This window comes from Dryobates pubescens, chromosome 2, assembly GCF_014839835.1.
Source record: "Dryobates pubescens isolate bDryPub1 chromosome 2, bDryPub1.pri, whole genome shotgun sequence".
Taxonomy (NCBI): Eukaryota; Metazoa; Chordata; class Aves; order Piciformes; family Picidae; genus Dryobates; species Dryobates pubescens.
The window spans coordinates 53029700-53040474 of NC_071613.1; positions in this window are offsets into that span (position 1 = coordinate 53029700).

Consider the following 10775-nt stretch of genomic DNA (forward strand, 5'->3'; position numbering starts at 1 on the left):
AAGAGGTCTCCTCAGGAGGAAGGGGTGAAGAGGTGATGGTTTTAAACTAAAAGAGGGAGATTTAGATTAGAGAGATGGAAGGAATTTGTTACACTGAGGGTGGTGAAATAGACCACTCAAGTCATAGAATCCTAGAATCATGGAATCAATAAGGTTGGAAAAGACCTCAGAGATCATCAAGTCCAACCTAGCACCCAACACCTCCTGACTACCTAAACCATGGCTTCAAGTGCCCCATCCAATCCCTCTGTGAACACCTCCAGGGATGGGGACTCCACCACCTCCCTCACCCAGGTTGCCCAGAGAAGTGGTAGATGCCATGGAGATGGAATGTCAGCTGCTTTGTCTCCAGTGTTTGGATGAGTGGGGTCTGAGCAAACCATATCTATTGTCTGCTCATAATTGTGGTGCTTGGAGTTGTGGCTGCAAATGTGAGCTGAGGTGGGTATAGGAGGTGCCAGTCTGGGTCTTCATGGGACTACAGCCACGCTGGTGCTGGTCCTTGCTCAGGGGTCTGCAGGAGGATGTCACACACAAACCCCTCTGCTGTGAGGCCAGGCTTGAGACAGTTGGGCTTGTTCAGTCTGGAGAAGAGAAGGCTGCAGGGAGACCTTCTGGTGGCCTTGCAGTGCTTCAAGGGATGATCAGAAAGCTGGGGACTGACTTCAGTAGGGCCTGTTGTGACAGGACAAGGGGTGATGGTTTGAACTAAAAGAGGGAGATTTAAACTAGATAGATGGAAGACATTTGAGGGTGGTGAGACCCTGTCCCATGCTGCCCACAGAGGTGGTCGATGTCCCATCCCTGGCTGGACCCATTCCATGTCAGGTTTTACAGGGCTCTGGGCAACCTGCTCTAGGTGAAGATGCCCCTGCTGAAGATGAAGCTGGACTAGATGACCTTTAAAGGCTACCAACTCAACCCATTTGATGATTCCATGACTCTCAGGGGTGGTTTCTTTTGCACTTATTTACACTTCCCCACTTCACACCAATTCTACTTTGTCAAACTGCTGGAGGGAAAAACCAAAATCCTCTGGAGCCACAAATGGAAGGTGTTGGTAGCTTGAAGGGTCTCAAATCACTCAAAGAGCAACCTGAAATACATTTGGTAGAAGGAAAGGCTTAAACTCAATAAATTAATCTTCTCATGAAGGAAAAGATTAAGAGGGGACGCGGCCATAAAAGCTAACGTCTCTAACACATGGTGCTCTGCAGTCTAACAGCAGAGTGCTTTGGAGCTGAGCAGGCAAGGCTATCAAAAGTTACCACAGCTAGAAGTCAGAGCTGAGCCTGGTGCAGCTTAAATGAGACAGATTAATTACTGACCTTCCACGCACTTAATAAAGGGAGCGCTTTACCCAGTGCAGCAGGAATCAGGCTTTAGGTCCAGGTCAGCATTCCCAAGGGCTTGCACAGGGGGCCTCCTCCCCTCTCCCAGCCTTTCCAACTGCAGAGAAGTCCTGGCTTTCTCAGCTTTTTTTCTTTCCTTGCTGCTAATTGAGTCCTATTTCATGCAAGCCTGGCTGTATTTACAACAAACAGGGGAAACATTTCTGCACAGGCGCTGGCACTCGGTGGAAATTCAGCTCTGCAACTCGTAACTCAAACATGCCCCTTGCAAAGGTGTTTTACAGCCCCCAGGAGGAATCAAGCCAGCATACCCTGACCCTACAGCATCCTTAGCAGGTCATACCCCCACCCCAGACACGCAGGCATGGGGGATCCCTCATCCTGAGCCCCCTATAACCTGGCACTTTCCCTCCCCTCGGGGTTTTGCCTCCCCATCGGCGGCACAGAAATAAACTGCTCCAAATCTGGTTCGTTCCTACAGACACAGAGAGGCTTTTGGACTCTCCTTTTTTTGGTGTAGAATCATAGAATCACAGAATCATAGAATCATAGAAGTGTTGAGGTTGGAAGAGACCTTTCAGATCATCAACTCCAGCCACTCACCTGGAGCTCACGATCCCACCGCTACTGCGCAGCCGCTGCCACTAAGCCACATCCCTCAGCACCACCTTTAAAACACCTTCAGGGATGCTGAATCCATCACCTCCCTGGGCAGCCTCTTCCAGTGTCTGAGAACCCTTTCTGTGAAGAACTTCTACCTAATACCCCACCTGAACCTCCCTTGGCACAACCTGAGGCTGTTTCCTCTTGCTCTGCCACTTGTTGCACGTGAGGAGAGACCAACCCCCACCTGGCTCCAGCCTCCTGTGAGGTAGTCATAGAGGGCAGAAGTTATCAGGCAAAGAATCCCCTAGCAGTCTGCTGTTAGTGTGATTAATGGAAGGAGAGAAAAACTAAAGAGAGGAGAGAAAAACTAAACAGAGGAGAGAGGTGTCCTGCAGCCCACCCCTCTGACTGGAGATGGATGAGGTTGCTGCATGTTGGGAAGAGGAGCCAAGCTGAAATCCCATCCCAAACCCATGGTTAATATTTATAGCTGGGCTGGAGCAACAGGAGGCTAAATCACACATGGGGTTTGAATTAGTTGTGAGCTTTCTCCACTCTGCCCTCTCCACCTCCATCAGCCCTACCTCCACATGGAAGCATCCCAGCTCCTCAGCCAGCCAGCTCTGCAGACAGAAAGCAATTTGCCAGTCAACACATGCATTAAACCCCAAAAAATCCCCTCCCAGGGCAAAAATTCCTGCATGAGGCTCCAATGAGCCACAGATATACCTTAACAGAGTCCCCAAGCCCTCCAACAACTGGCTTTTAATAACTTTAATAACCCAAATACCATCAGCTGAAGTGAAAGATTTAGGTTTGTAGTTTTTATTGGCCTTATTTAGGTGCAGGAGTATTTTGAATAGCTTGGAAGCAGCTTTCCTTGTTTTCCTTCTCAGCATGTTGGCCATGGGCTTTGCAGGTCAGTGCTCAACTCAGTCCTCTTCAGTGTAACAATTTCTCCTTCTCCTAAGTGATTTAGTCTTTGAAATATTCCTAGAGTGCAGCTGGAAGAAAGAGAAACATGAAGGGTTTGTGAGCATTTAAAGTTCACAAGGAGGAAGGTTCCTGGAGGACCTTAAAAAGGTCTTTTCCAACCAAAATGATTCTATGTTCCTATGGTTCCATGATTCTGTGATTCCATGGTTCCATGATTCCATGATTCTAATCATAGAATTAAGGATTCTAACCATAGAATCATAGAATTGCCTGGTTGGAAAAGACCTTAAGATCATTGAGTCCAACCATAAAATAACATCTCTGTGTAGGCAACTCGTAGACCATGCCCCTAACCACTTCATCTTTTAAACACCTCCAGGGATGAGGACTTCACCCCTTCCCTGATTCCATGATTCCATGATTCCATACCACTAGCAATGGGCCCCATCACCCTGCTCTGCTCTGAGGGAGATGAAGCCATGAACTGCCACCAGCAAACTCCATGCTTGTTAATACCTCTTCGTTTCCTGAGGTGCATTCAGGAGAGTGTGGCCAGCAGGTCAAGGGAGGTTCCCTTCTCCCTCTATTCTGCCTTAGTGAGGCCACATCTGGAGTGCTGGTCCCAGTTCTGGGCTACCCAGTTCATTAGAGACAGGGAACTACTGGACAGGGTCCAGCAGAGGCTAGAAAGATGCTGAGGGGCCTGAAGCATCTCTGTGAGGAGGAAAGGCTGAGAGCCCTGGGGCTGTGGAGCCTGCAGAAGAGCAGCCCCAGAGCGGATCTGAGCAATGCTCAGCAAGAGCTACAGGACCTGTGGGGGCAAAAGGCTGAGGCCAGACTCTTGTCAGTGGTGCCCAGGGACAGGACAAGGGACACTGGGCACAAACTGGAACCCAGGAGGTTCCACCTGAAGATTGTTTGGTGTGAGGGTGCTGGAGCCCTGGAGCAGGCTGCCCGGAGAGGTTGTGGAGTTTCCTTCTCTGAAGAGCTTCCAAACCCAGCTGGACATTGTTTCAACCTACAGAATTAACCAGGTTGGAAAAGACCTCATAGATCATCAAGTCCAACCTATCACCCAACACCATCTCATCAACTAAACCATGGCACCAAGTGCCTCAGCCAGGCTCTTCCTAAACACCTCCAGGGATGGGGACTCCACCACCTCCCTGGGCAGCACATTCCAATGGCCAATCTCTCTTGCTGGGAAGAACTTTCTCCTCACCTCCAGCCTAAACCTCCCCTGGAACAGCTTGAGACTGTGTCCTCTTGTTCTGGTTGCCTGGGAGAAGAGACCAACCCCCACCTGGCTACAACCTCCCTTCAGGGAGTTGCAGAGAGCAAGAAGGTCTCCCCTGAGCCTCCTCTTCTCCAGGCTAAGCAACCCCAGCTCCCTCAGCCTCTCCTCACAGGGCTGTGCTCCAGACCCCTCCCCAGCTTTGTTGCCCTTCTCTGGACACCTTCCAGCATCTCAACATCTTTCCTAACCTGAGGGGCCCAGAACTGGACACAGGACTCAAGGTGTGGCCTAACCAGTGCTGAGTCCAGGGGCAGAATGACCTCCCTGCTCCTGCTGGCCACACTGTTCTTGATGCAGGCCAGGATGCCATTGGCCTTCTTGGCCACCTGGGCACAGTGCAGGCTCATGTGCAAGCTCTGGGCAAGCTGCTGCTGCTCAGAGCCCCAAACAACCTGACCTGGGATGGTTGCAGGGACGAGGCACCTACAACCTCATGTAACCTACTCCATGTTCTTAGCCTCAAAGGAATTGCTTCACGTGGCCAGGCAGCACGCAGAAACAGGCAAAGCAAAAGCAAAACTGCAAATTATCTCCTTCCTAGCAGGAACATGTTGAGTCACAAGTTAATTGAGGGTAAGTTACAGGAGAAAACTCCATAATGAGCCTCCAGCTCTCTGAGTCAGACGCCCACAGGTTGGAGGAGGGAAGAGAGAGGCCAAGAATGGCTTGGAAAAGGATGTCCTGAGGAGCAGGACCAGGCGTGAGTGAGTTCCCTCCTGCCACCTAATTCCCAAGACAAGAGTTAAGAGAGTTATTTAGAGCATGATGAGAGATGTCAGTGCCTAAAAAGAAAAAAGAGAGAGAGGGGAAAAAAAAAAAAAGAAAGAAGATGCCAGAAGTCTGCAAGCAGCCCCTGCCAGAAAAAGCAAAGCAGCTGAGCAGCAGGAATCTCAGCCACATTGCTTTTCTCATTTTCTTCATTAATTTTAAATACCAAAACTTACTGGAAGGCAAGGCCTGAAAACAAATAAAGATTAACTCTTGCTTTTCTGTGGAAGTAACAAAGCAAAGGCTTTTGGAGGGGAGGGGAGGGGAGGGGAGGGGAGGGGAGGGGAGGGGAGGGGAGGGGAGGGGAGGGGAGGGGAGGGGAGGGGAGGGGAGGGGAGGGGAGGGGAGGGGAGGGGAGGGGAGGGGAGGAGAAGAGAGGAGAGGAGAGGAGAGGAGAGGAGAGGAGAGGAGAGGAGAGGAGAGGAGAGGAGAGGAGAGGAGAGGAGAGGAGAGGAGAGGAGAGGAGAGGAGAGGAGAGGAGAGGAGAGGAGAGGAGAGGAGAGGAGAGGAGAGGAGAGGAGAGGAGAGGAGAGGAGAGGAGAGGAGAGGAGAGGAGAGGAGAGGAGAGGAGAGGAGAGGAGAGGAGAGGAGAGGAGAGGAGAGGAGAGGAGAGGAGAGGAGAGGAGAGGAGAGGAGAGGAGAGGAGAGGAGAGGGGAGGAGAGGGGAGGAGAGGAGGGGTTGGAAGGCACCTCCAAAGGTCCTCCAGTCCAACTCCGCTGCAGACAGCAGGGACACCCTCCATTAGTTCAGGCTGCTCAGAGCCCTGTGGAGCCTGACCTTGAGCATCTCCAAGGAAGGGGCCACCTGTTCCAGTGTTCCACTGCCCTCACAGGGCAGAACCTGTTCCTAACATCCAATCTGAATCTCCTCTTCTCTAATCTCAAACCATTTTGCCTCGTCCTAGCACTACAGCCCTTTGTAAACAGCCTTATTGTAGAAGTAGGCAACCATGTCAAGGTGACTAAAGCTGAGAGCTGCACCAGCTTAGATCCCACCAGGGGCTGTAACTCAACACAGGCACATGCCTCTGGATGCAAAGCTTTGGGAAAAGCCTCCAGACCATTGGACAGTTTTGTTTTCCTTTCACAGGGTGGTTTAGAGGTCAGTCTAGCTTTGAATTCCCTCCCACCACAGATATCAGGACCAGATGGTCTCCCTGAGATCTGGTCTCCACCTCTGAATGCCACAGAAATGAGTAATCTGCTATAAAGTGATTTATTCAGAGACTCTCCAGTGCAATCAGCCTCTGTTTTGCTTTGGGACTGAGTGCAGAACCTGTCCTTCATCTGCTTACCATCTTCCTTTCCTTTCTCCTGTCTCTTCTCTCTACACAGTCAGAGGGTCACCAGAGTTTGGTTGGAAACCAAATTATTGGGGGTTATTACTGGGGTTTATTGCTGGAGTTTATTCTGCTCTGCATTTCTGACAGATGCTGGAATACAGAACACAGAATGAATCAACCAGGTTGGAAAAGACCTCAGAGATCATCGAGTCCAACCTATCACCCAACACCATCTGATCAACTCAACCATGGCACCAAGTGCCTCAGCCAGGCTCTTCCTAAACACCTCCAGGGATGGTGACTCCACCACCTCCCTGGGCAGCACATTCCAATGGCCAATCTCTCTTGCTGGGAGGAACTTCTTCCTAACATCCAGCCTGAACCTCCCCTGGCACAGATTGAGACTGTGTCCTCTTGTTCTGGTGCTGCTTGCCTGGCAGAAGAGACCAGCCCCCAGCTGGCCTCTCCTCACAGGGCTGTGCTCCAGACCCCTCCCCTCAGTTTTGTTGCCTTTCTCTGGACATGTGCAGAACTGGACACAGGTCTCAAGGTGTGGCCTAACCAGTGCTGAGCACAGGGCACAATGACTTCCCTGCTCCTGCTGGCCACACTGTTCCTGATGCAGGCCAGGATGCCATTGGCCTGCTATCAACCAGTACCCCCAGGTCCCTTGCAGAAGCATTCCTCTTTCCAGCTCTAACCCCAATAGGCACCTCCTTACCCTGTACTTCTTGTGCAGGAGGATGATCATGAAGATGAAGCCCAAATGCCTCAGCAGAAAGCAGTTGGCTTTCATCATAGAATCATAGAATCAACCAAGCTGGAAAAGACCTCAGAGATCATCAAGTCCAACCTATCACCCAACGCCTCCTGACTAACTAAACCACTGCTCCCAGTGCCACATCCAATCATTTTGAACTCCTCCAGGGATGGTGACTCCACCACCTCCCTGGGCAGCACATTCCAATGGCCAACAACTCTTTCTGGGAAGAACTTTCCCCTCACCTCCAGCCTAAACCTCCCCTGGCACAGCTTGAGACAGTGCCCAGCTCCTGTGTCTCCAAAGTGTTTTAATCAAACTTCTCTTTAACCTGAATGATTTTTATTTCTCAGAGAGGTATAATGCTCAGAGCCTGTCTAAGTTTCTCTTCCATCTGAAACTCAAACCAGAGGTGCATCAAACCAGGCTGGCTAGAAGTAGTTTAGGAAACCACAGTCCTTAACCTGCAGCCTCTTTCCTTTCCAGCTGGCGGCAACACTTTGACCAAAGCCATGGTCACACAAGTCACTTCTTGCCTGAAACTGAGCAAGAATTTCCCAAGTAGTTAGGAAGTGTCCTTACTCACTGCAGGGAGGTTGGACTAGGTGCCTTTTAAAGGTCTCTTCCAACCCAAACCATTCTGTGAGTCAATGATCCCATGATTCTATGATACTATGACTGTGATTCTATGATTCTGACTTTATGATTCCATGACTCTATGATTCTATGACTCTGTGACTCTGATTCTGATTCTATGAATCTATGTCACTATGATTCTGTGATTCTGTGATTCTGTGACTCTGTGACTCTATGATTCAATGATTCTATGACTATGAATCTAGGATCCCATGACTCTATGATTCTATGACTTTATGACTCTGTGACTCTAAGACTAATATTGTATGACTCTATGATTCTATGATTCTGTGACTCTATGAAGTAAGAAGTGAAGCTTTTGGAGTCCCTATTTCCATGTCCCTCAATATCAAAGCCAAGAGAGGAGTGAACAGCGAGGCTCAGGTCCTGCTCTCATTGCAACACCTACAGAATACAGAATACAGAATGAACCAGGTTGGAAAAGACCTCAGAGGTCATCAAGTCCAACCTAGCACCTAGCATCATCTCATCAACTCAACCATGGCACCAAGTGCCTCAGCCAGGCTCTTCCTAAACACCTCCAGGGATGGTGACTCCACCACCTCCCTGGGCAGCACATCCCAATGGCCAATCTCTCTTGCTGGGAAGAATTTCTTCCTAACACCCAGCCTAAACCTCCCCTGGCACAGCTTGAGACTGTGTCCTCTTGTTCTGGTGCTGGTTGCCTGGAAGAAAAGACCAACCCCCACCTGGCTACAACCTCCCTTCAGGGAGTTGGAGAGAGCAAGAAGGTCTCCCCTGAGCCTCCTCTTCTCCAGGCTAAGCAACCCCAGCTCCCTCAGCCTCTCCTCCCAGGGCTGTGTTCCAAACGCCTCACTACTACTTGGTGCTCTGATGCTTGACTTTTTCCCACCCACAAAACCATGATGAGGAGAAAAAGGCAGGAAAGCACAATTCCTGCAGTATCTGTTTCCATAGAAACACCAAAATTAAGAGACTTTTAACATCACCCAATCCATTCACCTGCCAGTGCAGCAGGGAGCAGCAGTCCTGGAGTTTCACCACCCAGCTCACACTTGAGCTGACTAAAGGGCTCCTCTGTGGCAACACAACCCCAGGCAGTGCTACAGGCTGGGGTCAGTGGCTGGAGAGCAGCCAGGCAGAGAGGGACCTGGGTGTACTGCTTGACAGCAACTGAACACAAGCCAGCAGTGTGCCCAGGTGGCCAAGAAGGCCAATGGCATCCTGGCCTGCATCAGGAACAGTGTGGCCAGCAGGAGCAGGGAGGTCATTCTGCCCTGGTTAGGCCACACCTTGAGTCCTGTGTCCAGTTCTGGGCTTCTGGGCTCCTCAGGTTAGGAAAGATGTTGAGTTGCTGGAAGGGTTGAGTTGTCCAGAGAAGGGCAACAAAGCTGGGGAGGGGTCTGGAGCACAGCCCTGGGAGGAGAGGCTGAGGGAGCTGGGGTTGCTTAGCCTGGAGAAGAGGAGGCTCAGGGGAGACCTTCTTGCTCTCTCCAACTCCCTGAAGGGAGGTTGTTGCCAGGTGGGGGTTGGTCTCTTCTCCCAGGCAAGCAGCACCAGAACAAGAGGACACAGTCTCAAGCTGTGCCAGGGGAGGTTTAGGCTGGAGGTGAGGAGAAAGTTCTTCCCAGCAAGAGAGATTGGCCATTGGGATGTGCTGCCCAGGGAGGTGGTGGAGTCCCCATCCCTGGAGGTGTTTAGGAAGAGCCTGGCTGAGGCACTTGGTGCCATGGTTTAGTTGATGAGATGGTGTTGGGTGATAGGTTGCACTTCAAGATGTCTGAGGTCTTTTCCAACCTGGTTAATTCTGCATTCTGTATTCTGAGACTGTGTCCTCTTGTTCTGCTGCTGGTTTCCTGGGAGAAGAGACCAACCCCCACCTGGCTACAACCTCCCTTCAGGGAGTTGCAGACAGCAAGGTCTCCCCTGAGCCTCCTCATCCCCGGCTCCCTCAGCCTCTCCTCCCAGGGTTTGTGCTCCAGACCCCTCCCCAGCTTTCTTGCCCTTCTCTGGACACATTCCAGTACCTCAACATCTCTCTTGAATTGAGGGGCCCGGAACTGGACCCAGGACTCAGAGTACCTCCTCCTTTGCCTGCTCTCCTGTGAACGCTTGGAACCGAAAACACATGAGCCAGAAAAAGAGAATAAAAAACCCCCCAACCAAACCACAAGAAACAACTCCCAAAGCATTAATGAAAACGGGATGCTACTTCTTGTTACTTTCTAAATCTGATATATAACAGGAACACCAAAAAAATGTGCAGAGGAATGTTCTTCCCTCCCTCCCCCCCAGCACCTCCCCCTGCCCCAGCTCCGCTGAGCGGCAACGCGCTGTTTCCCTGGGAGTCTGCAACGCCACAGCCCTGCTCCATAACAACACAATAAAAATCCCAGGGAGAAACACTGGAAGAGATTGACAGAGCAAAATAGGAGCAAAGCCTAAAACCCAAAAGCATCAGGAGTAAGCTCTTTAAGTCCCTCCGTCCTAATCTTCCCAATGATCTCCTCCGCTGCTCTGTTTTATTACCTCTCAGGAGGGTTTTAGCTTTAATATCCCTGGGACTTACCGGGGGGGAAGGAGACATTTTAAACATTGAGGCATCCTAACTCTTTCAAGAGAGGCTTCTTAACCTTTAATCCTCCTTCCTCCACCCGCAGGCCACGCAATAAGCAAGGCAAAAGGTCAGCAATGTGGACAAATCCTAACCCACTTCTACCTGAGCTGCCTCGCAGGCAGCGCGCAAGCGCACGGCGCTGACCTTCTGTGAGTGCTGCCTCCAGTTCTGGAGCCCCTAGCACAAGAGGGATCTGGAGGTGCTGGAAGGTGTCCAGTGAAGGGCCACAAGGATGAGCAGAGGGCTGGAGCACCTCTCCTATGAGGACAGACTGAAGGAGTTGGGGCTGTTCAGTCTGGAGAAGAGAAGGCTCTGAGATGACCGCAACCTTCAGGTTGGACTCAATGATCCTCGAGGTCTCTTCCAACCTTAGTTATACTGTGATACTCATTGTGGCCTTCCAGGGTCTGAAGGGGGCCACAAGAAGGCTGGGGAGGGACTTGTCAGGATCTCAGGGAGTGATAGGACTAGGGGGGATGGAATGAAGCTGGAGGTGGGGAGATTCAGGCTGGAGGTGAGGAGGAAGTTCTTCCCCATG